At 40.1% G+C, this 27,797-nt stretch overlaps 1 non-coding gene across 1 annotated transcript; it reads left to right on the top strand.

Annotated features, from left to right (window-relative positions):
- Positions 1–12,538: 12,538 nt before the first annotated feature.
- On the top strand, positions 12,539–12,610 carry TRNAA-CGC (transfer RNA alanine (anticodon CGC)). The gene has a single exon. It is a non-coding gene; the product is annotated as a tRNA-Ala (tRNA).
- The last annotated feature ends 15,187 nt before the right edge of the window (positions 12,611–27,797 follow it).

Below are 27,797 nucleotides of genomic sequence, written 5' to 3'. Positions count from 1 at the left end.
AGTCTTTTTTGAGCAGGGTATTGTTCAGTTTCCAAGTGTTTAATTTCTTTTCCCTGCTTTTTCTGTTATTGATTTCCACTTTTATGGCCTTATGGTCAGAGGAGATGTTTTGTAATATTTCGATGTTTTGGATTCTGCCAAGGCTTGTTTTTTGACCTAATATGTGGTTTATTTGAGAGAATGTTCCATGTGCTCTAGAAAAGAAAGTATACTTGGCTGCTGTTGGGTGGAGTGTTCTGTATTTGCCTATGACGTCAGGTTGGTTGACTGTGGCGTTTAGATCTTCTGTATCTTTATTGAGCTTCTTTCTGGATGTTCTGTCCTTCACTGAAAGTGGTGTGTTGAAGCCTCCTACTATAATTGTGGAGATGTCTATCTCACTTTTCAGTGCTGTTTGAGTTTGTTTTATGTATCTTGCAGCCCTGTCATTGGGTGCGTAAATATTTAATATGGTGAGATTCTTCTGGTATATTGTCCCTTTAATCATTATATAGTGTCCTTCCTTCTTCTTTATGGTAGATTTAACTCTAAGGTCTATTTTGTCAGAAATTAATATTGTCAGTCCTGGTCTTTTTTTTTTTTTTTAATTGTTGTTTGCTTGATATATATTTTTCCATCTTTTGAGTTTTAGTTTGTTTGTGTCTCTAAGTCTAAGGTGTGTCCCTTGTAGGCAGCACATAGATGAATTGTGTTTGTTTATTCATTCTGTCACTCTCTGTCTCTTTATTGGTGCCTTCAGGCCATTTACATTTGGCATAATTAAGGATAGGTATGAGTTTAGTGCTGTCATTTTGATGTCTTTTTTTGTGTGTTATTGACAGTTTCTTTTTTCCACTTAATTTTTTGTACTGAGTAGTTTATTTTTATATATTGTCTTTTAGTCTTATTTGTTGTGTTGATTTTGTTTCTGCTGAGTCTTTGTTTTTTTCTTGTATTTTATTTTGATGAGTAAAATTGTTATTCTCCTTTGTGGCTTCCTTAATATTTACCCCTGTTTTTCTAAGTTTAAACCTAACTTTTATTTCTTTATATCACCTTGTCTTCCTTTCCATATGAAAGATCTATGACTGCATTTCTTTGTCTGTCTTTATTGTTTTAATATTTTCTTCTTTTACATAATGACATCGCTGTTTCCCTGTTATGAGCATTTTTTTTTTAATCTTGATTTATTTTTATGATTTCCCTATCTGGGTTGAAACCTAGTTGCTCTATCCTGTGTTCTACTCTTGGGTTGATATCTGATATTATTGATTTTCTAACCAGAGAACTCCCTTCAGTATTTCTTGTAGTTTTGGTTTGTTCTTTTACAAATTCCCTAAACTTCTGTTTATTTAGAAATATCCTAATTTCGCCTTTATTTGAGAGACAGTTTTGCTGGATATGATTCTTGGCTGGCAATTTTTTTCCTTCAATACTTTATACAAGTCATCCCATTGCCTTCTTGCCTGCATAGTTTCTGCCAAGTAGTCTGAGCTTTTTCTTGTTGACTCTCCTTCATAGGTGACTTTGTTTTTATCTCTAGCCTCTCTTAAAATTCTCTCTTTGTCTTTGGCTTTGGCCAGTTTCATAATAATATGTCTTGGTGAGTTTCTTTTGAGATCTACCTTATGTGGAGTTTGATGAACATCTTGGATAGATCCCGTCCCATCTTTCATGATATCAGGGAAGTTTTCTGCCAGCAAATCTTCAATAATTCTCTTTTAATTTTCTGTTATCCCTCCCTGTTCTGGTACTCCAATCACTTGTAGGTTATTTCTCTTGATACAGTCCCACATGATTCTTAGGGTTTCTTCAATTTTTAAATTCTTGTATCTGATTTTTCTTTGAATATATTGGTGCTAAGTGTTTAATCTTCAGTCTCACTAGTTTTGCCTTCAACTTCCTCAATTCTCCTCCTCTGACTTTCTATTGAGTTGTCTAATTCTATAATTTTCTAGTTAATCTTCTGAACTTATGATTGCTGTCTATCTATGGATTCTTGCAGCTCATTAAAATTTTCATTATGTTCTTGAATAACCTTTTTTTTAATAATTTTGATTGTGTTTTAAGTGAAAGTTTAGAAATCAAGTCAGTCTCTCTCACAAAAACCCATATACACCTTGTTACTCCCAATTACTCTCCCCCTAATAAGACAGTCTCTTCTCTCCCTCCACTCTTTCTTTTCGTGCCCTTTTGGCCAGTTTCTAACCCCCTCCACCCTCTCATCTCCCCTCCAGGCAGGAGATGACAACATAGTCTCAAGTGTTCACCTGATCCAAGAAGCTCACTCCTCACCAGCATCCATCTCCAACCTATTGTCCAATCTAATCCATGTCTGAAGAGTTGGCTTCAGGAATGGTTCCTGTGCTGGGCCAACAGAAGGTCTGGGGGCCATGACCACCGGGCTCCTTCTAGTCTCAGTCAGACCATTAAGTCTGGTCTTATGAGAATTTGGGGTCTGCATCCCACTGCTCTCCTGCTTCCTCAGGGGTTCTCTGTTGTGTTCTCTGTCAGGGCAGTCATCGGTTGTAGCCGGGCACCATCTAGTTCTTCTGGTCTCAGGATGATGTAGTCGCTGGTTCATGTGGCCCTTTTTGTCTCTTGGGCTCATAATCACCTTGTGTCCTTGGTGTTCTTCATTCTCCTTTGCTCCAGGTGGGTTGAGACCAATTGATGCATCTTAGATGGCTGCTTGCTAGCGTTTAAGACCCCAGACACCACTCTTCAAAGTGATTTCCCACAAATTTTGACACACTGTATTTTCTTTTTTATTTCCTTGAGACTTCCTCTTTCTGTGACTGATTTTTAGTTTCTTTCTGTTGTGGTCAGAGAACCCACCCTGTATGATTCAACTTTTTAAAATTTGTTGAGGTTTATATGATGGCCCAGACTATATGCTCTGTCTTGGTACGTGTTCCATGGGGACTTGAACGGAATATGTATTCTGCTCTTGTTCTGCTCTTTTCCACTGACCCTGTACTCTGCCAAGCATGATGTCCTTCTCCAGGGACTGATCCCTCCTGACAACATGTCCAAAGTATGTAAGACGCGGTCTCGCCATCCTTGCCTCTAAGGAGCATTCTGGTTGTACTTCTTCAAAGACAGATTTTTTTGTTCTTTTGGCAGTCCATGGTATATTCAATATTCTTCGCCAACACCACAATTCAAAGGCGTCAACTCTTCTTCGGTCTTCCTTATTCATTGTCCAGCTTTCACATGCATATAATGTGATTGAAAATACCATGGCTTGGGTTAGGTGCACCTTGGACTTCAAGGTTACTTCTTTGCTCTTCAACACTTTAAAGAGGTCTTTTGCAGCAGATTTGCCAATGCAATACGTCTTTTGATTTCTTGACTGCTGCTTCCATGGCTGTTGATTGTGGATCCAAGTAAAATGAAATCCTTGACAACTTCAGTCTTTTCTCTGTTTGTCATGATGTTGCTCATTGGTCCAGTTGTGAGGATTTTTGTTCTCTTTATGTTGAGTTGTAATCCATACTGAAGGCTGTGGTCTTTGATCTTCATTAGATTGTGCTTCAAGTCCTCTTCACTTTCAGCAAGCAAGGCTGTGTCATCTGCATAACACAGGTTGTTAATGAGTCTTCCTCCAATCGTGATGCCCCATTCTTCATACAGTCCAGCTTCTCATATTATTTGTTCAGCATACAGATTAAATAAGTATGGTGAAAGAATACAACCCTGATGCACACCTTTCCTGATTTTAAACCAATCAGTATCCCCTTGTTTTGTCCAAACAACTGTCTCTTGATCTATGTAAAGGTTCCTCGAGAGCACAATTAACTGCTCTGGAATTCCTACTCTTTGCAATGTTATCCATAATTTGTTATGATCCACACAGTCGAATGCCTTTGGGTAGTCAATAAAACACAAGTAAACATCCTTCCGGTATCCTCTGCTTTCAGCCAGGATCCATCTGACATCAGCAATGATATCCCTGGTTCCACGTCCTCTTCTGAAACTGGCCTGAATTTCTGGCAGTTCCCTGTTGATATACTGCTGCAGCCGTTTTTGAATGATCTTCAGCAAAATTTTACTTGCGTGTGATACTAATGATATTGTTCTATAATTTCCACATTCGGTTGGATCACCTTTCTTGGGAATAGGCATAAGTATAGATCTCTTCTAGTCAGTTGGCCAGGAAGCTGTCTTCCATATTTCTTGGCATAGACTAGTGAGCACTTCCAGCACTGCATCTGTTTGTTGAAACATCTCAATTGATATTCCATCAATTCCTGGAGCCTTGTTTTTCGCCAATGCCTTTGGAGCAGCTTGGACTTCTTCCTTCAGTACCATTCCTGATCATATGTCACCTCTTGAAATGGTTGAATATCGACTAATTCTTTTTGGTATAATGACTCTGTGTATTCCTTCCACTTTCTTTTGATGCTTTCAGCATCCTTTAATATTTTCCGCATGGAATCCTTCACTATTGCAACTAGACGTTTGAATTTTTTCTTCAGTTCTTTCAGCTTGAGAAACGCCAAGCGTGTTCTTTCTTTTGGTGTTCCATCTCCAGCTCTTTACACATGTCATTATTACACTTTACTTTTTCTTCTTGAGCCATCCTTTGAAATCTTCTGTTCAGTCCTTTTACTTCCTCAATTCTTCCTTTTGCTTTAGCTGCTTGAAGTTCGAAAGCAAGTTTTAGAGTCTCTTCTGACGTCCGTCTTGGTCTTTTCCTTCTTTTCAACGACCTCTTGCTTTCTTCTGGTCTTCGGTCACTAGTGTTCAATGCGTGAAATCTACTCTTCAGATGGTCTCTAAATTCAGGTGGGATATACTCAAGGTCATATTTTGGCTCTCATGGACTTGCTCTGATTTTCTTCAGTTTCACCTTGAACTTGCATATGAGCAATTGATGGTCTGTTCCACAGTCGGCCCCTGGCCTTGTTCTGACTGATGATATTGAGCTTTTCCATCGTCTCTTTCCACAGATGTAGTCAATTTGATTTCTGCACATTCCATCTGGTGAGGTCTACATGCATAGTCACCATTTACATTGGCGAAAGAAGGTATTTGCAATGAAGAAGTCGTTGGTCTTGCAAAATTCTATGATTTAACCTCTGGCATTGTTTCTACCACCAAGGCCATACTTTCCAACTACCGATCCTTCTCCTTTGTTTCCAACTTTCGCATTCCAATTGCCAGTAATTATCAATGCATCCTGATTGCATGTTCGATCAATTTCGGACTGTAGCAGCTGATAAAAATCTTCTATTTCTTTGTCTTTGGCCCTAGTGGTTGGTGCATAAATTTGAATAATAGTCGTATTAACTGGTCTTCCTTGTAGGAGTATGGATATTATCCTATCACTGACAACATTGTACTTCAGGATAGATCTTGAAACGTTCTTTTTGACCATGAATGCAACACCATTCCTCTTGGAGTTGTCATTCCCAGCATAGTAGACTGTATGATTGCCCAATTCAAAATGGCCAATACCAGTCCATTTCAGCTCACTAATGCCTAGGATATCAATGTTTATGCGTTCCGTTTCATTTTTCACGATTTTCAATTTTCCTGGATTCATACATTCCAGGTTCTGATTATTAAAGGATGTTTGCAGCTCTTTTGTCTCATTTTGAGTCATGCCACATCAGCAAATGAAGGTCCTGAAAGCTTTACTCTATCCACATCATTAAGGTTGACTCTACTTTGAGGAGGCAGCTCTTCCCTAGTCATCTTTTGAGTGCCTTCCAACTTGGGTGGGGCTCATCTTCCTGCACTGTATCAGACAATGTTCTGCTGCTATTCATAAAGTTGTCATTGGCTAATGCTTTTGAGAAGTAGACTGTGGGGTCCTTCTTCCTAGTCTGTCTTAGTCTGGAAGATCAGCTGAAACCTGTCATCCATGCGTGACCCTGCTCATATCTGAATACCGGTGGCGTAGCTTCCAGCATCACAGCAACACACAAACCCCCACAGTATGACTAACTGACAGACACATGGGGGAGTCCTAGACTAAATGTCTAAAATTCCTGGACCTGTTACCAGATTTGGAAATGTCCTCAATTTATGTCAAAACGATGTCTCCTTCCTGTACCAAGTCACCCAACAACAAGCACACTCCAGTACTCACTTTCTCAAGTAAATTTTCTAAACGACTAAGACAAAAAGAATTGGAATTGCGTGCATCCAATCTTCCTTACATGCCTTTGCCAGTGTTAGAAACAGGAAGACTAACAACTAAAGAGCTCAATTATTTGTTGAGTGAAAAAGCAAGAGGGAGATGTTTGCAAATGGGTAGTCAGTTCTAGAGGAAATGCTAGGACTAAGAAAAGCCCTTTTTTGCTTATATACCACTTACACTTTTGTGATAAAAGAAAGTACAGTTGGTACAGTAGTACAGAAGAACAAGTTACATGGAATGCACAAAATCCTAGAGATACAGGTCTTGGGAAAAAGAAATTTTAGCTTAGACATTTACCATCTGATACTTCAAAGTGAGCAAGGTCCTAGGGAAAAGAAGAAGGGGCATTCTGGAGGCATTAATGAGTTTGGTTTACAGGGGGATATTTAATGATAAAATGCCCAGAGACTTGGAGTATTGTTCAGGCTTCTGCAGAGGTGTTTAACACCAGTAAATATTTAAGTTCAGTATTTTAAGTCTTTAAATAGAGAAATGACTGCAAAATACTTTCCTCAATATCATATGGAGGATTTTGGATAGAAAGGCTTCGGACTTACTTGGAGATAGATCACTGGCCATACACACTAAGCTGAAAGCATCCCAGTGAGAAAACAGCCTGTACTTGGGCTCTTTGCCCACCAATCCAACCCTACCTGTTTTGTATTATCCAGGACCTCCTTGTATTTTCCAATTCACCGATGGCACCTTTTGATGGTTGCTAGGGGTGTTTGTCTTTATTCTTTCAAATATCTGTGCCTACAGCAAGTTTTACTGTTATGTCAGTGAGTTCTCAGAGGAAGAGAGTTTGGCAGCTTTGCTAGATCTTTTCTCCAAAATCCTGACTCTGCTTTTGACCTGTAGATTCCTCTAGTCTGGAAAAAAGTCAGTTCATTTAAAGCTGATGGAGTTTTGAAGTTTTCTCCACCCCTAAAATCCTTTGTGGACATCATCCTCAAGGGAAGGATAGAGATGGAGGTGTGGAACCAGAACTAAGGACAAGCTCAGAAGTTATGACATGGTTCTAGCAAAGAGAGTCAACCAGAAAAGAGATACTGGCAGGGGCAATGAGCCAACATGATATGAAGTTCAATTAGCCACTTCCACTAAACCCAGTGGCTGCCTGTGGTCTAAGGAACGCTCTATTCGGAGTCATTATTGCTGCGATATACATTACATGTGGTTTTCTTGGGACTTTCCTGTTGGAGGGGAGTAACTTTCATTTAAGCAGTCGGCTGGCAAGTGGGCCTTGAAGCAGGCATACTGGAGTGGGAAGATCCTATTCAGACTTCAATCTAGTTACCCTTCTCTTCATGAAGTCGCTAGACATTATCCACTTAGTGATTTCAGAAGTAGTGAAATTTAACCTAGTGACCTCTCTCTAGGCAACTGTTAGTTTTTTTGGGGGGGGTGTAGTGGAGGGAGGACCCCAACAGAAAAATGTCAGCATGCTTTTATAAAAAGAACAGTGATCATGAAGACAATTGGTCATCAGAGGGTGTAGCTCCGTGATAGAGCACGTGCTTTGCATGTACTCCATCCCTGGTTCAATCCCTGGCACCTCCACTTCACCTTTTGCCAACCCTCATCCTCCCATTTCTTTTTCATGTTTGATCTGCTCACAGGAAAAAGACGCCCACGGTCCAAATCGTTGCTTTTAGCATTTCTCCATTTCTACTTGTTGGGGCTTAGTATCTCCCAGGGGAGGGCATCATCAGAAGGAAGACAAGAAGGAAGAGAAAGAAAAGGAACCAGCCCCTACCCCAAAGCAAGAAGGCTGCCACCACAACAACTAGTCCATTAGTATTAGGTTTTGGTTAACATATCATGGAAGATCAGCGTAGAAAAACAAGGACAGAGACAAAGAGAAAACGAAAAGGCCCTACGAAAACTCTTTAATTCTTTTAATCATCTAAGCAGTGATATCTGCTCAGTCAGACCAGAGGAAAGCTTCCAGCTGGTATTCTTGCTGCTTGTGGCACAGTGGTTAAGAGCTCAGCTGCTAACTGAAAAGTCGACAGCTCGATTCCACCAGCTGCACTTTGGAAATCCCATGGAGCAGTTCTACTCTGTCCTTTAGGGACTGTACAAGTCGGAATCAAAGGTCACAACCAGTTTGTTTGTCCTTTTTAATTTTTTTCCCGATCTTCTCTTTTCCGTCTCCCTCTTCTCACCCACCCAAGTGATTAGAGGGAGCGGATCCCAAGTCAGTTTGGGAGAGTGCTTTTTTTTCATTGCGCTTTAGGTGAAAGTTTACAGAGCAGATTAGTTTCTCATTAAACAATTAACACACATTGTTTTGTGGCATTGGTTACCAACCCTGTGTCGTGTCAACACTCTTCGCTTCTCACTCCTTGGATTCCCCATTTCCATTTGTCCTGCTTTCCTGTCCCTGTCTTGCCTATTCATCCCTAACCTTGGGCTGGCTGTGCCCATTTAGTCTCATATACATGGTTGAAATACGAGCGTTATTGTTTGTCTTATAAACCCATACCCATTGTTGCAACCCTGTAGGACAGAGTAGAACTGCCCCTCCCCATAGGATTTCCAGTGAGAGGCTGAGGGATTCCAACTGCCAGCGCTTTGGTAAGCAACTGAGCTCTTAACCAATGCACAACCAGGGCTCCGTTTGTTTTGTAGGCCTGCCTTATCTTTGGCTGAAGGCTGAACCTCACGAGTAACTTCAGTACTAACTTACAAGGGTGTCTGGGGCCATACTCTTGGGGTTTTTCCAGCCTCTGTCAGATCAGTAAGTCTGATCTTTTTCTTTTTGTGTGTGTGTGTTTGAATTTTGTTCTACATTTTTCTCCAGCTGTGTCCTAAGCCCTCTGTTGCGATCATTGACTCAGCAATCAGTGGTGGGTGAGTGATTAGAGGACCTTAAACCTGTTTCAGTTGAGTTGATTCCAACTCATAGTAACCCTGTAGGACAGAGTAGAACTGCCCCATAGAGTTTCCAAGGAGTGCCTGGTGGGTTCAAACTGCTGCCCTTTTGGTTAGCAGCTGTAGCTCTTAACCCACCAGGGTTTCCTAGAGGATTTTAGACAACCCAAACCGCAGTGCTCAAGAAATGCGGAGACAGTCAACATGAACATTGAAACTATAATGTAGAAATCTGAGAAACTGATGCTATCGGGTGGCCAGAATAGTTCAGTTTGGCAGATTAGCCTTAAGGTCTTAAAGGTTTCTTTTGAGACTCCAGGTTTTTGCACAGCAGTTATTTTGGTTGATGGTAAAATGACTTTTATTGGAGATTTTCAAAACCACGTTGTAGAAAACATCTCACACTGCAAATACACCCAGCTGAATTAAAATAAGAAGAGTATTGGCAGATACCCGATTAAAATTCCTTCCCATCTACATTTCTTACATTCACCTACAGAATTCCAGTGTCTTCTCTTTGAAACTTTAAATAAAGTCATAACGTGGTCATTTAACACTACATCAAAGATTTCCAAGGTAGGTGCAGCCAAAGAGCTATGTGGTGGGGGGGGTGAGGAGACAGAGGGCAGAGAGGGTAACAATAGATAGACGCATCTTAATTCCTTATATTTCCTAAAATAAACAGTGGCAATTGGAAGTCAATTCAAGAAGCTTCTATGTCTTGCCAAACAGAAACCAAGAGGGGACTCCAACCTTTGACCTAAAATTAGAGGCCTTAATAGGGCCATGGGACCAATATACTAAAAAATTAGTTCAAATCTGAAAGTGAAAGTGTTGGTAGGAAGCATTAGGTTTCTGTTTTCAAATATTTCACTTTGCAATTGGAAGAAAATTCAACGTTCAAAAAGGAATCAGATAGCAGGTGAAACCCACGAAGATCACAATTACATAGAATTAGAAAATTGTGAGATTGTGAGATGATTGGAAGTGGCATATTTCTTTGAGAGCACTCTCCTCTAAGTCACTGATAATAAAGATGGGTTTGAGTGGAGAAATATGAGCCAAGAACTAAACTCTGCAATAAATGGGTGCAGATGACAGCATGAGAAGAGGAAGAGTCATAAGTTGGTATGTTCGGGCTTTTCCATCTCAAAATAAGATGACATTGCTCCAAGGAGAAAGGTCTGGAAGCTCAAACAAGAGCTCCTCTCGTCAGCAATGCCTGCTTTTAACACCAGGAAAATATTTTATTATAATTTATTCGTGACATAGTTTTTAATAACTTAATCCTCAATCAACAAGTAGAAGAATCACCTGATATGGAGGTAGAATGAGGTAGTGGCTCCCAAATCTCCCTGGGTGAGTGGTCCAGATTTATGAGGTGCAATTTGGTGACTTCCAGGCTACCTCAAGTGGGGAGAAGACAGTCAAAATAGCTTGGAGGGGCCCTTGTCTCATTGAAATGTTAACCCCAAGGTATTCTGCTTAAAAGTCTTCCCTAAGTTCTCTTTGTATTGATCCAAAAATGAATCCAAAGCAATTTTGTGTGACTCACCCCCAACTATGCCTTATGTGTTAATAGGGTAGAAGAGAAGAAAAATCTACAAATTCCTAAAGTACAGCAATTACAATTCTCTCAGTTTTCACATAGCCTTGGTTTCTTGATAGTGCCAAGTTTTTTGTAGAAATAAACAATACTGTTTTCCCAGAGGAAATTCTCTGTCTTTCCTCCCCAGAGAGGTTAGTTTTTCTTTCACACTAAAACTTCCCTGTTTGTTCCCAGATTCCCTGTACTGTATTTTCCCCAGGTTTAGGTCAAGACTAATGAACTATCTTGGATCATGTTCTGGATAGTATGTCCTAACGTACATCAATTCATCAAGATAAATATCCTTTTCCTTTGAATGTGGTAGCAAACAGAGAGTAAAGACATGAAGGAGGAGGAGAAAGGAACTGAGAAGGAGTGGCTCACATTGGTAGACAAGTTGCAACATTAAAAAAAGGAAGCATAGAGATGCAGAAGATTAAAGCAAGTATCTTTCCTTCCCCACCATTAAGGAATGTTCTCCCGAGTCTTTAAATCCTCTCTTCTTCAACACTTATCCCACGGCTGCAAGAAAGATGTACAAGACAATGCAGAGGGATAAGAAGAAGAGTAGCATGCATGTTGCTTCGAGAAAAATAGGTGCAGGTGGAGAAATAAGAAACAAAGGCATAAAATCAGAACATTTGGCAAGTAATGAAAGCCACCCTATCTAGCAGTATGGTCAAACCCCTGGCAGTGCTTCATCTAGGAGTCACCACTCTGGTTCTGAAAATCTAAAGAGATATAAGGCAAAGAGAGAAGAAAGGGAAATGCTCTGACTGGCGACAGCATCTCTTTCAAACAAAACCTTTTTGGTAATGAAGAGAATTCAAGGAAAACTACTTGAAAACGTCAAATATGAAAGCAATTGGTCGCACAACCAAAAAGCCAAACCAGCTGCCTTGGAGTGATTCTGACTCATAGAGAACCTGTAGGACAGAGTAGAACTGCCCTGCAGCGTTTCCAAGGAGCGCCTGGTGGATTGGAACTGCCAGATATGATCCTAAAAGAGGTGCTTAGGAAACCTTATAAAATGTTGCTTGGGTAACTCAGTTGGTAGAGAATCAGTCTTTTAATCTGAGGCTCTAGAGTTCAAGTCCCTGTTCAGGCTATGTGTGTTTTACTCTGTTTCTTTTAGGTAGCAACCCTTCATTGTACCCTAGTTACTTCTCTTAAAAGCTCCCCTTCTTCATTCCTCTCTTCCCTTTCTTTGCTCTACAGGAATGTGAACAAAACCAGAATGGAAAAAGAAATCATAGCAGTTTGCCTAGCCACAGGCTGTTTTGTCATACTCTAGGCAGTAATACAACCTTTCAGTAATTCAGAGAAAAAGATAGGAATGATACAAAGTAGAGATAGCAAGGAGAAAGGTAAAATCAGGTTTTAGGAATATTTTGGATTTCTGGAGCTAGAAAAGATGTAATGCTTTACACTGAGCACGGAAAGAGGTTTGTGTAGTTCTGCTTCTACATTAATTCAAACTTTGTTCACTTTGAACTGGAAAACGGATGCTGGTGGGGCACTGACCCAACTAGAAGTGAAGTTCAGTTAGCCAGTTACACTAAAGCCAGTGGCTGCCTGTGGTATAAGAAGCACTCCATTCGGGGTCATTATCGGTGTGATATATGTTGGAGAGGTGTGGTCTTCTTGGGAGGCAAGTAACTTTGATTTAAAGAGTCTGCTGGCGAGTGGACTCTGAAGCCGACTACCGGAGTGGGAAGATCCTCGAACCAGAAACGGCTATTCAGACTACAGTAAACTTTCCCAGCGTGAAGCCGCTAGACAGTATCAACATCAGTGATTTCAGAAAGAGTGGAGTTTAACCCAGCGGTCTTTTTCTAGGCAACTCCTAGGTTTTTGGGGAGAGGAGAAGTAACCCCACAGGAAAAATGTCAGTATGCTTTTATTTAAAGAACAGACATCATCGTACCAGTTGGTGGTAAGGGGGTGTAGCTCAGTGGTAGAGCACGTGCTTCGCATGTACGAGGTCCCTGGTTCAATCCCTGGCACCTCCAATTTACCATTTCCCAACGCTCATCCTCTCATTTCTTTTATTATGTTTGCTCTGCTCCCAGGAAAAAGAAGCCGACAGGGCAATCGATTGCTTTTAGTGTTCTTCGGTATCTACTTGTTGAGGCTTAGTATCTCCCAGGGCAGGGCATCAGCAGAAGGAAGAGAAAGAAAAGGAGCCAGCCCTTGCCCCAAAGCAAGAAGGCTTTGGCCACAACAACTAGTTTATTAATATTGGATTTTAGTTAGCATATCATGGAAGATCAGGGTAGAAAAACAAGGACAGAGAAGGAGGAAATGAAAGGGTCCTACTAAAACCCTAATTCTTTTAATCATCTAAACAGTCATACCTGCTCACTCAGACCAGAGCAAAGATTCCAGCTGGTTTTCCTGCCTCTAGTGGCACTCGATGGCACTAGTATTTTTAGTGGCATAGTGGTTAAGAGCTCAGTGTTAACAACAAGGCCTACAGTTCGATTCCACCAGCCTCTCCTTGGAAACCCCATAGCACAGTTCTGCCCTGTCGTCTAGGGACGTTATGAGTCGGAATCAACTCAATCGCAATGGGTTAGAGTAACCCTCTATTGCGATACTTGACAGAGCAGCCAAAGGCAGTTGCATGATTAGAGGACCTTTGACAACCGAAACAGCAGCGGTTAAGAAACGCGGAGAAATTCAACACCAACACTGAAACTATGATATCAGAAATTGAAGGAATGACGCTATGGCTGATCAAGATCAGTTTGGGAGGAGATCAGCCTTAAGGTCTTAAAAGTTTCTTGTTCTACTCTGGGTTTTAGCATAGCGGTTATCCTGGTTGATCGTAAAATGACTTTCATTGGAGGTTTTCAAACACCATGTTGTAGAAAACACCCCACTGCACACACACCTAGCTGAATTAAAATAATCTGAGCATTGGTGAGTACCCGATTAAAATCCTTCCCTTCTACATTTCTTTACATTACTCTACAGGATTCCAGTTTCTTTAGCATTTTAAATAAAGTCACATAAGGTGGTCATTCCACCATGTGTCTGTCAGTTTGTTGTACTATGGGGGCTTCTGTGTTGCTGTGATGCTGGAAGCTATGCCACTGGTATTCAGATACCAGCAGAGTCACCCATGGAGGACAGGTTTCAGCTGAGCTTCCAGACTAAGACAGACTAGGAAGAAGGACCCGGTAGTCTACTTCTTAAAAGCATTAGCCAGTGAAAACCTTATGAATAGCAGAGGAACATTGTCTGATACGGTGCTGGAAGATGAGACCCCCCCGCCAAGTTGGAATGCACTCAAAAGATGACTAGGGAAGAGCTGCCTCCTCAAAGTAGAGTTGACCTTAATGACGTGGATGGAGTAAAGCTTTCAGGACCTTCATTTGCTGATGTGACATAACTCAAAATGAGAAGAAACAGTGACTATACACGTGGACCTCACCAGATGGAACACACAGAAATCAAATTGACTACATCTGTGGAAAGAGACGATGGAAAAGCTCAATATCATCAGTCAGAACAAGGCCAGGGGCCGACTGTGGAACAGACCATCAATTGCTCATATGCAAGTTCAAGGTGAAACTGGAGAAAATCAGAGAAAGTCCACGAGAGCCAAAATATGACCTTGAGTATATCCCGCCTGAATTTAGAGACCATGTGAAGAATATATTTGAGGCATTGAACACTAGTGACCCCAGACCAGCACAAGTTGTGGAATGACATCAAGGACATCACCCATGAAGAAAGAAGAGGTCACTGAAAAGACAGGAAAGAAAGAAACGACCAAGATGGATGTCAGAGGAGACTCTGAAACTTGCTCTTGAGCGTCGAGCAGCTAAAGCAAAAGGAAGAATTGAGGAAGTATAAGAACTGAACAGAAGATTTCAAAGGGCTCTCGAGAAGACAAAGTAAAGTATTATAATGACATGTGCAAAGAGCTGGAAATGGAAAACCAAAAGGGAAGAACATGCTCGGCGTTTCTTAAGCTGAAAGAACTGAAGAAAAAATTCAAGCGTCTAGTTGCAATAGTGAAGGATTCCATGCAGAAAATATTAAACGATGCAGGAAGCATCAAAAGAAGATGGAAGGAATACACAGAGTCATTATACCAAAAAAATTAGTCGATATTCAACCATTTCAAGAGGTGGCATATGATCAGGAACCAACGGTACTGAAGGAAGAAGTCCAAGCTGCTCTGAAGGCACTGGCGAAAAACAAGTCTCCAGGAGTTGATGGAATATCAACTGAGATGTTTCAACAAACAGATGCAGCGCTGGAGGTGCTCACTCATCTATGCCAAGAAATATGGAAGACAGCTTCCTGGCCAACTGACTGGAAAAGATCCATATGTATGCCTATTCCCAAGAAAGGTGATCCAACTGAATGTGCAAGTTATAGAACAATATCATTAATACCACATGCAAGCAAAATTTTGCTGAAGATCATTCAAAAACGGCTGCAGCAGTATATCGACAGGGAATTGCCAGAAATTCAGGCCGGTTCAGAAGAGGACTTGGAACCAGGGATATCATTGCTGATGTCAGATGGATCCTGGCTGAAAGCAGAGAATATCAGAAGGATGTTTACCTGTGTTTTATTGACTATGCAAAGTCATTCGACTGTGTGGATCATAACAAACTATGGATAACACTGCAAAGAATGGGAATTCCAGAGCAGTTAATTGTGCTCTCGAGGAACCTTTACATAGATCAAGAGGCAGTTGTTTGGACAGAACAAGGGGATACTGATTGGTGTAAAGTCAGGAAAGGTGTGTATCAGGGTTGTATTCTTTCACCATACCTATTTAATCTGTACGCTGAACAAATAATACAAGAAGCTGGACTATATGAAGAAGAACAGGGCATCACGATTGGAGGAAGACTCATTAACAACCTGCATTATGCAGAAGACACAACCTTGCTTGCTGAAAGTGAAGAGGACTTGAAACACTTACTAATGAAGACCAAAGACCACAGCCTTCAGTATGGATTACACCTCAACATAAAGAAAACAAAAATCCTCACAACTGGACCAATGAGCAACATCATGATAAACAGAGAAAAGACTGGAGTTGTCAAGGATTTCATTTTACTTGGATCCACAATCAACAATATCATTAATATCACATGCAAGCAAAATTTTGCTGAAGATCATTGGAGCATGAAAGCAGCAGTCAAGAAATCAAAAGATGCATTGCATTGGGCAAATCTGCTGCAAAGGACCTCTTTAAAGTGTTGAAGAACAAAGATGTCACCCTGAAGACTAAGGTACGCCTGACCCAAAAAAAAAAAGCCATGGTATTTTCAATCGCATCATATGCATGTGAAAGCTGGACAATGAATAAGGAAGACCGAAGAAGAGTTGACGCCTTTGAATTGTGGTGTTGGCGAAGAATATTGAATATACCATGGACTGCCAAAAGAACAAAAAATCTGTCTTTGAAGAAGTACAACCAGAATGCTCCTTAGAGGCAAGGATGGTGAGACTGTGCCTTACATACTTTGGACCTGTTGTCAGGAGGGATCAGTCCCTGGAGAAGGACATCATGCTTGGCAGAGTACAGGGTCAGCGGAAAAGAGGAAGACCCTCAACGAGGTGGATTGACACAGTTGGCTGCAACAATGAGCTGAAGCATAACAAGGATTGTAAGGATGGTGCAGGACTGGGCAGTGTTTCGTTCTATTGTGCATAGGGTTGCTATGAGTCGGAGACGACTCGACGTCACCTAACAACAACAACAACAGTCTAGGACTCTCTCAACTGAACTATATCAGTCACATCTTTAGTTTCACTGAGGTAATAATTTTCTCAGCTTTTCTGTTTGGAAAGCATTCCTTGAGAGATATAGTGCCGTTTTTCCTCACTCAGATGAAGTTGGGAAACATTGGCCTCCACGATCCGCAATTGATCGTAACTATTACTACCAGCTGAGTGAGAAGGGGGAAGACAGATGGGGAAAGAGTGGAGGAAATCAATGAGTAGGTCCTCAGCCTTCTGTCTTTTAATAGACACAGGCACATTTGAGAATACAAAAGGATCTATTAACAAAGGTTGTTAACAGAGAGCCAGAGGACATCTTTTCTTTTTTTCAATCCTTCTATTTTTTCTGTTCCTCAGTTAACTACAAAATGGAGCCCAATTGAGCTGGATCTTTTCACTTTTTCTTATTCCTTTTTATCTTGCTTGTTCTGATGCAACCAGATTGGGAGGTACATTGGGATTTGAAACATGGAGTTTCTCCCTGGCCAACTATCAGATCTGTGAATATCCCTTAGAAAAAAAAAAAAGAAAACATTTCAAGGAGGATCTTTATGACCTTTCTGCCATGAGCGAGATGTGGATCAGTAGGAGTGTGTCCTTTCCCTGAGAGGGTTAGAAACCATACAACTCTTCCACTTTTTAAAATTCCCAGCATTCCCATTCTTTTCTCCTTTTGAAAACACCTTTTGTATATTCAAATGGAAATAAACACATTATTCGATGGATTGCCTTTAAGTGTTTTGCTATTTCTACTCCAAAACAAGAAGGCTGCCACCACCTTAATGTTTTCAGTAATCCTCTGCTCCCTTTTCCAGTGTCATTGAAGAGCTACGTAGAAAAACAAGGATTGAAAAAAGAGAAGAAACAGGCCGGATCATTTCATTTGGAATTCCCTTAGTTTTCTGAGCAGTGTTTGGAGCGTGGAACAGCCCCAGGTTACCAAGCAGTGAAGCTTCTCCTGTTTTATCTATTTCTTCCTTTCCTCAAATTCCTTGTCCTCAACCAGCCATCCATGGTATCCAAAAAATGGATCACATTTTTCAGACATGGTTGGGAACAGAGCCTATGTAATTTTGGGCGAGCAGAAGATAATGTTGAATGAGCCTAAATGTATAAAAATAGAGTCTTGTAAATAAAAATGTTAAACAACACTTTGAAGGTATAACTAAAAGGCAAGGCCCTAAGCAGCTATAATAGCTCAGTTGGGAGAGGGTTAGACTGAAGATCTAAAGGTTCCTGGTTTGACCTTGAGTTTTGGCAGTTTTGTTTGCCTTTGCATAATTATTATCATCTTTTCCTTTTTTTATATAACAATTGTAGCCCAAGAGTTTAGAATTGTAATAGAACTAAGTATAGATAAAGTTTAGCCAATTGCTCACCAGGTGGGAGTGTAGCTCAGTGGTAGAGCATGTGCTTTGCATGTATGAGGCCTAGGTTCAACTCCTGGTACCTTCAGAGTTTTTCTCAGATTCAGCACTATTTAAACCCATTCTTTAAGGAATGGAGCCCTGGGGCAGTGCGGTACTTAAGAACTGCGCTACTCACCAAAAGTCCAGTGTCAGATTCTCAGAAACCCTGTGTAACAATTCTACCTTGTCCTATAGTGTCACTCTGAGTTGGAATCCACTGGACAGGAGCTGGGTTTTTTTTTTTTTCCTCGAAGGAATGCAGAATTAGTTCTCATGTTTTCCATACTATTCCTGCACACATAGAAAGTAAAAATATAACCCAGTGGATTGCCTTGAATGCTGCTCCATTCATATGCTGTGAGCCTCTGCATACCCTAGGGTGACTGTGACCACAAGGAAGACTTTTAGAAAGGGGGAAATAGAAGAATCAGATCCCAAAGGAGTCACTTGAAACACCCAAAAGAGTGCATATTAATGGGAGGTTCGACAAGGCTCTCATGTTGCACTATTAAAGAGACAGAAAAAGGGGTGGAGGAAGGGCCCCATGGACAGTTTTCTTTAGTGCCTTGTGTTTTCTAGGACAAAGAACAGAGCAAAGGCAGAGGCGCCCATTATACTCTCATTGATTTCTCTACCGGTGCTCGGTCTAAAAACGGGAGATGGTTGGTTTTAAGTCCTGAGTCTTTTTAGGCCAGTGAGTGGCTTGGACGCTGGACAAGGTAATGAAGACTGTCAGGGAATTAGAAGAGTTCCTAGTATGAAAGTAGAAGAAATAGCTAGAATCAGCACATTTCCAAATGATATTCCATAATATCAATTTTCCTGTATTTCATCAGTCTTTCCATTTTCCCCGTTGTTTTAAATCTTTAAATGAAACATTCACCAGAAGCCTCAGTTAACATCAAAAGGAGGCAGGCCCATATGAAGAAGCAAGGAAAGGTTTTTTCTGTCACAATGGAAAATAGAGATAGTTTTCGGAGTTACGATGTATTGGAGATAAACGAACCGTACTTACCATCGTCCGTTTTTCCTTTGTACATTTTATCGTTAGTAATATGTACTGCATACAATGTTTTTATGCATAACTTGCTGTTGTGATCATTCTCATGCCAACACCAAAGACAAAAAACGATCAATTTTATAAGGATACTTATAAGTAAAAAAAAAAAAAAAAGTAAAGGCAATAATAATGAAACCATAAAAAACAGAAAAGTGGTATTTTACTTACATGAGAACTGACAAGGGAGTCTTAAGTCAAGGAGCTACAAATAAAAGGTAATGGATTACAGGTGTGCCGGATACTTCTGTTGTAAAGAACAGCCACTTCCTTTGTTCCTTCTCAGTCGATTTAATCACATCTGCTTTGTATGACCAAGAAAGTTCTAGGAATTTCTGGTCCACTGATGGCATCTTTTGAAGATTTTTAATGACTCATTGTTTCAGAAGTATCTCTCACACTGTATTTCCTGTTGAATCAAAGGGTCTGTGGAAAGACAGAATTAGATGTTTGTTCCCAGCCCTCCAATCTGACTCTATATCAAGCTGGGATGCCCTTACTTCTCGATTTTCTTCTCCAACACAAATATCCATAGCAAGTACTCAGGGGAGAGACTATCTGGCTTCTAACTTTAACTGGCTGCATGTTGGCTGTGTTCCTGAGGTCAAATATTCATGTTTTAGAATGCATTTTATGGACAGAGACAATGAGGTCATGCCATGTATTTGCTTTTTTTTTTTTTTTCCTGTTATCCACGTGTTCTCTCTAGGTCCTTTAAGCAAACAGTAGCATGTTAACCACAGACAATGCTGCACAGGGGAGCAACGAGTGGGGAGAAATTAGGGTGCTGTGAGCAGAATTCCATACCCAAGACCCAACCCTAGATCCATTGAATCTGTGGTTCAAACCTTCCAAGTGATACAGAGACTAAAACTTGAGAAGCACTGCTCTGTGCATTTGAGAAGGAAATGCTAAGGGGCAGGTGTGTCCTGAGGATTAACAGTGGCTCCTGGGGTTTGCTGTCCATTCTCAATCAATTGCTGTATTTGCCTTACGTGGAGAGTTTCTCATCTTTTCAAGACCTCCAATAGTTTAGATGACTTTGGAGGTCACACAAAACATTCCTTGTTTTTTCTGGATGAATTCACAATGGAAGCAAAGTGACACTTTCTAGTCAAAATACCTGGAGTCCAGTCAAGATATTTGGGTGAATGTTATGGATTGAATTGTGTCCAACTAAGATATGTGCTGTAAATCCTAACCTCTATATGCCTGTGGTTACAATCACTTTTGGAAATGTGTTGTCTTTGTTATACTCATGAGGCAGGATTAGAGTTGGGTGTGTCTTAAATCAATCATTTACAAGACATAAAAGGTGCAGTTAAGCAAACTAAGATGGGGAAGATAGATGCCATGCCACATGGAGATCTCCAAGGAACCAGGAAACAGAAGCTGAAGAGACAAGGACCTTGCCCCAGAGCTGACACAGAAAGGGAGCCATTCTCTACAGTGAGTGTCCTGAATTCGAACTTCTAGTCTCCTAAACTTTGAGGAAATAAATTTCTGTTCATTAAAATTGTCCACTTGTGGTATTTCTATTATAGCAGCACTAGATAACTAAGGCAGTGTATGAGGTCCTCAATTCAAAATCCAGGCCTAAAAGACTGCAAGTTTCAAAACAGAGACTGCAATCATAATCTCTGTCTTCACATAAAAAGTTGGAACTCTGGATCCGGCTGCCTGTCCAGACCCCACCTAGTGATTTGGTCAATCATCTGGTCTAGGAAACAAGTTGTTAAACATATAATATGAGGGAATTGTGATTTAAAATCTTCTTGGTGTTAGGCAGGCTTGTGCTCTGAAAGAGACTGCTTTGTGGCTAACAGACCATTCCTCTTCCTCCCTGGAGGAAATTCTGCCTCTACCAGCTTTCTGCTTTGTGTTCCATCTGCATTCTTCTTTCCTAAGTCACTGCTTTATTTCTGTTTGACTCTTTAAGGGGCTTTGGTTGTATGGCAGCCTTGGCTTTTCCGGTTCTAAAATGTTTCAAGAACCAGGTGTAAGCAATGTGGAAAAAAAAAAAAAATGTGGAAGTCCACTGCAAAAGGATGGGTGAGCTTTGTTCTAGGGTAAAATCACCACAAAGTTTAGTAAAGCAAAAAGAAAGTTTTATTTGGCATTTATTCAAAAAGACAAAAGGGAGGGAGGACAAGCATGCTGCTAGAGCCAGGTCTGTCCAAGTCCAAGGAATATTACAGCATAGACAAACATGGAAAAATGGAGAAGCATGCTGTCCAGCCATGTCTGCCCGAGTCCGAAGAATGTTACAGAATGACCAGTATATATTAACATAACAAAATGGGCAAAACCACTGAAACTTCACCTTTTCACAGATTGGCTAAAAACTGCTAAATCACTGTGATTTTATGTTTTGGATTGTCTTTCCTAATTATCACTGGTACAGGTGTCAGAAACAACAGTCAGGAGGGTCTTCAGTCCAACAAATCTCAGTATTCACTAAAAGCTAATAGAAAGAGATAAGAGTGGAAAGTTTGTGGGTCTTTTGTGCTCTCTTTTACGAGTTTATGTCAAAGGTTCCCTAAAAGATATTTTCCAAGATTGTCCTAGCTACTCTGTTTATACCTCAAAGCCCAGTTGATGTGTCCTTGTGAGTCCAGCTCCAGCTGGGTCACATTTTAGGATGGAATAATGGCTCCAATATTGTCTCCTAAATCAGCTTCTCAAGGAAAAAAAAAAAGGTGGATTTTACCAGGTTAGAGTTGTGTGGAATAAAGCATAGGACACCACTGCCTTTATAAGAACGTTAACCCACTACCTTCAGGTGACGAGCCTGGTGCTCTACCAAGTAAGCCATTCAGGCTCCTGATAAGGAAGTTTCTGAAAACCATACCAAGCTTAAAATATTCAGTTCTCTCTTATTTTTCTGATTTTTTTTTTTTTTTTTGGTAATATCATGATGGAGTATTAAATTTTGTCAAATGCTTTTTCTCCTTCACATTGACGTGATCATGTGATTTTTTTTTCCTTTGCCTGTTTATACGTTGGATTGATTAATTTTAATATATTGGACCGTCATTGCATTCCTGGAATAAACTCCAATAGGTCTTGGTGTATAACTCTTTTTATGTATTACTGAACCCTATTTGCTAATGTTTTATTAAGAATTTTTGCAACTAGGTTTATTTTTTGGACGGTCTTTGTCTGGTTTTGGTATCACGGTAATACTAGCTTCCTAAAATGAATTATGAAGTATTCCTTCACCTCCTTTTCTATTTTCTGGAAAGGATTGTGCAGACTTTGTGCTAATTCTTTAAATATTTGTTAGAATATTCCAATTAATCTTTCTGGACCTGGAGATTCTTTTTTGGACGGGGAGAGTTTTAAAATTACTAAATCAATTTCCTTAATAACTACAGTGTTATTCAAAATACATATTCATATAGGATGAGCAGGGATAGTTTTTTTTTTTTTGAGGAGTTGGTCCATTTAAACTAAGATGTCAAATTTATGTGTGTAGCATTCTTCATAGTATTTCCTTATTACTCTTTTGTTATCTGCAGAATATATAGTGATATCCCCTGTTTCATTCCTGATACTGATACTTCGTCTTTTCTTCCTGTTTTGGTCTTTTTGTCAGTTTTACTAGAAGTTTCTCAATTTCATTGATCTTTTCAGAGAACCAACTTATTGTTTTATTGATTTTCTCTATTTTGTTTGTTTTCAATTTCATTTATTTCTGCTCTTGTTTTTACTATTTCCTTCCTTCTGCTTGATCTGGGTTTATTTTGCTCTTCTTTTTTTTTTTTTTGTAAGTTTCTTCAAGTGAGAGCTTAATTGGTTCGAGACTTTTTCTTTTTCTTTATTTTAATTGTGCTTTAAGCAAAAGTTTACAATTCAAATCAGTTTCTCATACAAAAACTTACACACACATTGTTTTATGACCCTATTTGCTCTCCGTACAATGTGATAGCACACTCCCTCTCCCAACCCTCTATTTCCTGTGTCCATTCAGTCAGCTCCTGTCCCTCTCTGCCTTCTCATCTTGCCTCCAGACAGGAGCTGCCCACATAGGCTCATGTGTCTACTTGAATTAAGAAGCATACTCCTCACAAGTATCATTTTATGTCTTATACCAAACCCATTGCCAAAGAGTCAATTTCGAGTCATAGCGACCCTATAGGACAGAGTAGAACTGCCCCACAGAGTTTCCAAGGAGCACCCGGTGGATTCGAACAGCTGACCTTTTGGTTAGTAGCTGTAGCACTTACCCACGATGCCACCAGGGTTTCTTTTATGTCTTATAGTCCAGTCTAATCTTTGTCTGAAGTGTTGGCTTTGGGAATGGTTTTAGTTTTGAACCAACAGTCTGTGGGCCATGACTTCTGGGGTCCCTCCAGTCTCAGTCAGACCATTAAGTCTGGTGTTTTTACTAGAATTTGAAGTCTGCATCCCAATTTTTCCTGCTCCAGCAGGGATTCTTTGTTGTGCTCCCTGTCAGGGCAGTCATTGGTGGTAGCCGGGCACCATCTAGTGCTTCTAGTCTCATGCTGATGGAGTCTCTGGTTTATTTGGCCCTTTCTTTCTCTTCAGTTCATAGTTTCCTTGTGTCTTTGGTGTTCTTCATTCTCCTTTGCTCCAGGTGGGTTGGGCCCAATTGATGCATCTTAGATGGCCACTTGCTAGCTTTTAAGATTCCAGATGCCACTCACCAAAGTGGGATGCAGAATGCTTTCTTAATACACTTTATTATGCCAATAGACCTAGATGTCCCATGAAACTATGGTCCTCAGAGCACTGCCCCTGCTACTCTGTCCCTCAAAGTGTTTGGTTGTACTCAGGAAACTTCTTAGCTTTTGGATTAGTCCAGTTGTGCTGACTTCCCTTGTGTTTTGTGCTGTCCTTCTCTTCACCTAAAATAACTCTTGTCTACTATCTAATCAGAAACCCTGGTGACGTAGTGGTTAAGTGCTACGGCTGCTAACCAAAGGGTTGGCAGTTTGAATCCTCCAGGCGCACCTTGGAAACTCCATGGGGCAGTTCTACTCTGTCCTATAGGGTCACTATGAGTCAGAATCAACTTGATGACACTGGGTTTGGTTTTGGGTTTACTGTCTGATTAGTGAATACCCCTCATCCTCTCTCCCTACTCTTAAAACCATCAAGGAATGTTTTCTTCTGTGTTTAAGTCTTTTCATGAGTTCTTATAACAGTGGTCTCATACAGTATTTGTCCTTTTGCAACTGACTGATTTCACTCAGCTTAATGCCTGCCACATTCCTCTACCTTATGAGATGTTTCACCGATTCATCATTGTTCTTTATTATTGCATAGTTTTCCATTGCGCGACTATACAATAATTTGTTTATCCACTCATCCATTGATGGGCACCTTCGTTGTTTCCATCTTTTTGCTATTGTAAACAGTGCGGCAATGAACATGGGTGTGTATATATCTCTTTGTGTTAGGGCTGTTATTTCTCTAGGATATACTCAAAGGAGTGGGATTGCTGGATACTGTGGTAGTTCTATTTCTAGCTTTTTAAGGAAACACCAAGTCAATTCCCAAAGTGGCTGTACCATTTTACATCCCCACCAGCAGTGTATAAGTGTTCCAGTCTCTCCACAACCTCATCAACACTTATTATTTTGTGTTTTTTGGATTAATGTCAGCCTTGTTAGAGTGAGATGGTATCTCATTGTAGATTTGATTTGCCTTTCTCTAATGCCTAATGATCATGAGCACTTCCTCATGTATCTGTTAACTGCCTGAATTTCTTCTCTGGTGAGGTGACTGTTCATGTCCTTTGTCCATTTTTTAATTGGGTTATTTGTCTTTTTGCTGTTGAGGTTTTGCAGTGTCTTGTAGATTCAAGAGATTAGACACTGACCCGATTTGTCATTTTCAAAAATGGTCTGCCAGTTTGTAAGTTGTCCTTTTACTCTTTCAGTGAAGTCTTTGGATGAGCATAAGTGTTTGATTTTTAGGAGCTCCTAGTTATCTAGTTTGTCTTCTGGTGTTTGTGCATTGTTAATAATATTTTCTGTACTGTTTAGGCCATGTATAAGGGCTCCTAGCATTGTCCCTATTTTTTCTTCCATGATCTTTATCGTTTTAGATTTTATCTTTAGGCCTTTGATCCATTTTGAGTTAGTTTTTGTGCATAGTGGGAAGTATGGGTCTTGTTTCATTTTTTTTGCTGATGGATCTTCAGTTATGCCAGCGGCATTTGTTAAAGAGACTGTCTTTTCCCCATTTAATGGACTTTGGCCCTTTGTCAAATATTAGCTGCTCATAGGTGGATGAATGTATGTCTGGATTCTCATTTCTGTTCCATTGGCCAGTGTATCTGTTGTTGTAACAGTACCAGGCTGTTTGGACTACTGTGATGGTATAATAGCTAAAATCAGGTCGTGTGAGGCCTCCCACTTTGTACTTCTTTTTCACTAATGCTTTACTTATACAGGCCTCTTCCCTTTCCATAGAAAGTTGGTGATTTGTTTCTCCAACCCATTAAAAAATGCCATTGGAATTTGGGTAGGGATTGCATTGTATCTGTAGATCACTTTGGGTAGAATAGACATTTCACAGTGTTGAATCTTCCTATCCACGAGCAAGGTATGTTTTTCCACTTATGTAGATCTCTTTGTGGTTTCTTGCAGTAGTGTCTTGTGGTTTTCTTTGTACAGGTCTTTTACTCCTGGTTAGACTTATTCCTAAGTATTTTATCTTCTTGGGTTATTGATTTGGTGATTTCTTCTTCCATGTTCTGTTTATTGGTATAGAGGAATCCAAATGAGTTTGGGTGTTTTTCTTGTATCCTGATACTGTGCTGAACTCTCTGTTTCAGTAATTTTCTTGAGGATTCTTTAGGGTTTTCTGTGTATAAGATCATATCATCTGCAAATACAGGTACTTCTATTTCTTCCTTACCAATTTGGATGCGCTTTATTTCTTTATCTAGCCTAATTTCTCTGGCTAGGACCTCCAGCACAATGTTGAATAAGAATGAAGATAAAGGACATCCTTGTCTGGTTCCCTTTCTCAAGGGGAATGCTTTCAGAATCTCTCCATTTAGGATGATGTTGGCTACTGGCTTTGTATAAATACCCTGTATTATGTTGAGGAATTTCCCTTCTATTCCTATTTTGCTGAGAGTTTTTATCATGAATGTGTTGGACTTTATCAAATGCTTTTTCTGCATCAATTGATAGGATCATGTGATTCTTGTCTTTTGTTTTATTTATGTGATGGGTTACATTGATTGTTTTTCTAAAGTTGAACCATCCCTGTATACATGGTATGAATCCCACTTGGTCATGGTGAATTATTTTTTTGTTATGTTGTTGAGGTCTATTGGCTAGAATTTCGTCGGGGATTTTTGTGTCTAAGTTCATGAGGGATATTGTTTTGTAATTTTCTTTTTTTGTTGTGTCTTATCTGGTTTTGGTATCAGGGTTATGCTGGTTCGTAGAATAAGTCTGGGATTATTCCATCCTTTTCTATGCTCTGAAATACCTTCAGTAGTAGTGATGTTAACTCTTCTCTGAAAGTTTTCTAGAATTCTCCAGTGAAGCCGTTAGGGCCAGGGCTTTTTGTTGTTGTTGGGAGTTTTTAAATTACCTTATCAACCTCTTCCTATAGGTTTATTTAGTTGTTCTACCTATGTTTGTGATAGTTTAGGTAGGTAGTGTGTTTACGGAAATTTGTCCATTTCCTCTGTTTCCAAATTTGTTAAAGAGTACAGTTTTTTATAGTATTCTGTTATGATTCTTTTAATTTCATTTGGGTCTGCTGTGATATTACCAATCTTATTTCTTATTTGGGTTATCTGCTTCCTCTCTTGTTTTTCTTTTGTCAGTTTGGCCAGTGGTTTATGGATTTTGTTTATCTTTTCAAAGAAACAGCTTTTGGTCTGTCAAGTCTTTCGATTTTTTTTCTATTCTCTGTTTTATCTAATTCTGCTCTAATTTTTATTATCTACTTTTTTCTGGTGTCACATGGGTTTCTTTTGCTGTTCTCTTCCTAATTGTTTGAGTTGTAGGGTTAATTTTTTGATTTTGGCTATTTCTTCCTTTTGGATGTGTTCATTTATTGCTGTAAATTGACCTCTGAGCACTGCTTCTGCTGTGTCCCAAAGGTTCTGGTACGATGGGTTTTCATTCTCACTTGATTCTATGAATTCCTTTACTCCATCCTTAATTTCTTCTATGACCCAGTGGTTTTTCAGCAAGGTATTGTTCAGTTTCCATGTGCCTGATTTTTTCCTTGCTTTTTCTTTTTCTCTCTCCCTTTGTTTTTATTTTGCTTTAGATGAAGGTTTACAGAACAAAGTAGCTTCTCATTAAACAGTGAGTACACATATTGTTTTATAACATTGGTTAGCAACCCCATGACATGTCAACACTCTTCCTGCTCAACCTTGGTTTCCCTATTGCGAGCTTTCCTTTCCCCTCCTGCCTTCTAGTCCTTGCCCCAGGGCTGGTGCGACCCTTTAGTCTCTCTCTTTTTTTTTCTTTTATGAGCCTGTCTACTTTTTGGTTGAACGGTGGACCTCAGGAGTGACTTCATTACTGAGCTGAAAGAGTGTCCAGAGACCATACTCTCAGTGTTTCTCCAGTCTCTGACAGGCCAGTTAGTCTGATCTTTCTTTTTGAGTTAGAATTTTGTTCTACATTTTTCTCCAGCTCTGTCTGGGGCTCTCTATTGTGATCCCTGTCAGAGCATTCAGTGGTGGTAGCTAGTTATACTGGACTCAGTCTGGTGGAGGCCATGGTAGATGTGGTCTTTTTGTCCTTTGGACTAATCCCTTGTGTCTTTAGTGTTCTTCATTCTTTCTTGCTCCTGAAGGGGTGAGACCAGTGTAGTATCCTAGATGGCTGCTTAGAGGGCTTTTAAGAGCCCATGTGCTACTCACCAAAGTAGAAAGTAGAACATTTTCTTTATAAGCTATATTTTGCCAGTTGAGCTGGGTGTTCCCCTAGACCAAGGTCCCCACAATCCTCAGGCCAGCAATTC

Source organism: Elephas maximus, chromosome 1, assembly GCF_024166365.1.
Source record: "Elephas maximus indicus isolate mEleMax1 chromosome 1, mEleMax1 primary haplotype, whole genome shotgun sequence".
Taxonomy (NCBI): Eukaryota; Metazoa; Chordata; class Mammalia; order Proboscidea; family Elephantidae; genus Elephas; species Elephas maximus.
Note: the sequence above shows the minus strand (reverse complement) of the source record. Positions and strands in the feature narration are given on the sequence as shown.